Genomic DNA, 4,328 nt, shown 5'->3' with positions numbered 1-4,328 from the left:
AAGCAGTAGTTGAGAGATAAAGTTATCATTTAAGTTCTACCCAATCGATAGGAATGTTAAATAGATAATGGAGAGAGAGTAAACCATTTCGTATTGGTGATTGAGAAGTAGGATAATATATCAAAAACATAGAGCAGTGGCATGAAGATCATCACCGAATAAATTAACGTAATGCGGCAGCGACAGTGGAAGATGTAGATTCAGATAGAATGGCAACATTCTACGAATTGAAGATGAGTGAGCATATTCCTCACTATCATCAACTACCAAGGACACGAATCACAGTCACTATGGCAATCGTCGAGAGCAACCTGTGGTAGAGACTTCCAATGGAGCTTTGGGGTTCAACTTTCAGTGCGGCTTGGCGTGCTTTCGTCGTCCGACAAGCTGAGCGGCAAGAGGGTGGCTGGGCGGTAGCGTTCTCGGGGTTCCTCATCGGTGTACGGGTGCACAGCCTATTGGTCGTGGCATGATAAATGGCGAAAGAGAGAGATGGTGAGTAGAAAAGAGCATCAGAGAGATAGAGAGAGATGACAATGAGAGGAGGGAGTTTGAATTTTGGAAGGGGAATGATTTTCAGAAGTGGGTTTCTGAAATTTGGGAGGGGAATGAAAGGAGGGAAAAACTTTGATGAAATTTTGGAGCACATTGCTTGGCTATCTCTTAGAATGAAGGGAGGGAAATGAGGGAAATGAGGGAAACCCTTTTATTTTTTAATTTAAATATTTTTTCCTCTCATCTTTTAATAGCTCTATTTAAAATAGGCTATCTTCAAGGGCTATTAAAAGGCCCATTTCTTGTAGTGCAAACAATATATTACGCGCGTTGTTGACGAGACATTTTTTATATTTTTCTTTGTGGGTCTGTGGGCTTTTTCCATTTTCGAAATTGTTCGGTGTAAATATATTTCTATTTTGTTATATTTTTTAAAAGACCCCAATTAATAAACATTGAAATAAAGAAGAAAATTAACCTAAAAGGAAAAAGGAGAAATATGAGAATGGTAAGATTTTTGTATTTGAAAGCTAAGATATTCAAGTTTAATGAGTTATGTAAAATATAATATTATTTAAGAAAATAGATGTTGTGATTAATGCAAAACTTTTTAAATTATAACAAGTATTTTTCTTTAAAAGTAGGTTGCTTTGATTTTATATCCTAAATTAAAAGACTACTTCACATTATTTACTATTCTTGTAGTAAGAAGAAGAGTATGTCAATTAAAAAAAATGAAAAACATAAAAAAAAAAACTTGCAGTTACCAAGTATTTAAGTCTAAAGCATAGTGTGCTTGATTTTTTTTAGTAAAAAAAGGAACCAAGTTAATAATGAAAATATCATAACAAAGAACCAACAATAATCTTCTAGCAAAATACTCTTTGAGTAGGAAGAGCTACATAATTATTAAAAAGTACTCTTTGAGTGCAACGAAAATCCTTACTACTTTTTTTTCTTTGTCTATCAATCATACAAAATAGAATTTGCTAGAGAAAACTGTGTAGATGAAGGAACAAACAAAATGTCCTTATCTATTGTCGCGACGTGATCGCGACGCGGAGCGGCCGACATCCCCCAATCATTTAATCTTTAATATTTAAAAGGTTTGGAGTCGCCACCAATCATATTAAGGTGTGATTGGTCACCACAAAAAAAAAATGGTCTACGTAAATTCAGATTTAAGGTTCGGGAGTCAGTTGTGTGTAGGGAAGGTATTAGCACCCTAAACACCCATAAAATTGATTACCCAAATTTATCTTTTAAACTAAATTAACGAGGTTCACAAAACAAAGTTTTTGTTTGATATTTTTTAAATGTCCCATGGTTATTAATTCATAACTAAAAAAACTAAGTCTGAATTGATGATTATATGGGTGACATGAGAACCATTAGAAAAATAGAATTTAATTTTTATTTAAAAAGATTTTTTATTTACCTCAAGAATATTAAAATATCAAACTTTGATATTTTGATCTCCATCCTAGGCCTTTAATGGAAAATTTCATGTATCTAAAGAATTAATGAATTCTAAAGAAAACACTACTCAGTCCCATTCTAAAATATAAAATTGTTAGATATACTTTGTTTAAAAATAATTTTATTAACTTTTAAAAATTGAGAAATTTCATGTATTTATGAAATTTTAACCATAAATGAACATTACTCTTTCCCATAAATAATACAGTATAAAATAGTTGGCAAATATGACAAATAATACAACCAACAATATATGTTGCCAAATAATAAAAGTTAGAGATAATATCTACATATTCAAAAATAAAATATTGGAAATAATATACTACATTAGAAATATATAATGTTTGAGAAATAATATTTGGAAAGTAAATTATACAGTGCTGAAATAAGTACTCTGCCATTCAACCAATCTACTCAATCAATATCAAACATACTTAATAAACAGTAAAAAAAACCAAATTAAACCTTACATTTAACAAATTTTAATCAAATGGCTTACTTTAAATCAAATTTAAAGCATAGGTAATTTGATGTAACAATTTTCAAATGACCTAAACCTAACAAAATTAAAGCACACAAGCAGATTTGATGTGATAGTATTCCTAACAAAATTAAACACAATGGCAAATTTACATCAAATTTGATGTAACACTATTCTATTGGTATTCAATTGGTTTAAACTAAAGAGCCATAATTTTAAAAAAAAAATTGAACAATACAGCCTAGGCAAAATTTGATACAATAATATCCAATTGGTTTAACCCAACAAAATTATAATAGAAAACAGAGACTAATGAGAAATAGACTCAATTGGTCTAAACCTAACAAAATTAGAATACAAAACAACGATATAGACTCAATTGGTTCTAGTCAAATTTAATGAAGGAATAAAATCAAAACGAATTAAAACAAATTAAATTTAAAGAATGGAAGAACAATAAAAAAAAAACTTACCTTGGCTGAATAAATTTTTTTTGCTTTTCCCTTTTAACTGATCTCTCCTTCTAGTAATCAAGAAATCTCCCATTCTCTCTTTTCTTCTCTGTTTTTTATAGGGCATTGAGATGATAGCTTTTTTTTTAAGATTGCCAGATCATGAAGATCGTGTTTGTGATAGTGGGAAGAATCGTGGAGAGGGAGGATCGTGGAGAGGGAGAATTCTGGAGAGGGAGAGGAAAAATCGTAGGACTAGAAGTGGTTGAGAGAAAAAAGGAAAAATATATGAAATTTAATTATTGTTTTCTTTTTTTTAAAAAAAAATAAATTCAAATTCAAATCAACTTAATTTAATAAAAATAAATAAATAAAATAAAGTAATAAAATAAAGTAAAATAAATGTAAAAAATAAATGGCCAAAATATGGTATCTACATCTATCATTCTTTTAATCAAAAAATGAATTTTGAAAAAAATTGAGTTATGTACAAAAGAAACTAGAAGAATGACAAGTTTTAGAAAATGTCGTGAAGAATACTCCTTTTATAGTAATAAGAATGATATTGCAAAACTACTCAAATTCCAAAAATTTTGAAACCAGTATAATTATAATTAAAGGTAAAGTTATAAATTCTAAAATAATTTTCTTTTTTAGAAATAAATAGATAAAGAAATTTCATATTCTACATTATTCACGTTTGATTATTATATTTAATGATAATTAGTAATTTAAAATAATTTTTATTAATAAAACTCAAATAAAAAGTAAATATTAAAAGAAATAAAAAACTAAAAAAAGAATTACAACAAATATGGAAAAATTATCCATCAAATTAATTATAAAAATGGTTATAAAGGAAGGGTAAAATAAGGACAAAAAGTTTGTTTACATAGGCCCCTTTACATAGAGTATAGATTTAGCTAAATCATTGATAAGCATGCTTATCATTTGTTTGACTAAGTAAGAACTTTCATAATGATAATTTTGTTTTTTCAAACTAGTGTTGGAGAATTCACCACACTCTATAATAAAATAGATGGACTACGCTTTTCTTTTTATTGTCAATTAATTTCGAAATAAATTCTTCCACCCTCGAGAAATTCAAAATCTCAAATTTACAGGTTGAAGATTGCATGCAATATAAAATGTTTCTCATTAATATCAGAGTGAACAGAATAAAAATCAATATGCAACGTCCAAAAGAAATTAAAAAGGAGTGGGTAAAGAGAACACAAAAGTTGTAGTTCCTACGACCAATAATGTGTCTACATTTATCTATTATTGAATCATGGAAGAGAGCTTGGTGGTTTTAATTTAATGGCTCGGTTGAACTATATTAAGAAAAAAAATAAATAAGGAAAATCACATTTCTTAGTTAAATGTTTTAAAATATAACATTTTCACCTTGGAGTTTTCCA

The sequence above is a fragment of the Cucumis melo genome, chromosome 5 (assembly GCF_025177605.1).
Source record: "Cucumis melo cultivar AY chromosome 5, USDA_Cmelo_AY_1.0, whole genome shotgun sequence".
Lineage (NCBI taxonomy): Eukaryota > Viridiplantae > Streptophyta > Magnoliopsida > Cucurbitales > Cucurbitaceae > Cucumis > Cucumis melo.
Note: the sequence above shows the minus strand (reverse complement) of the source record.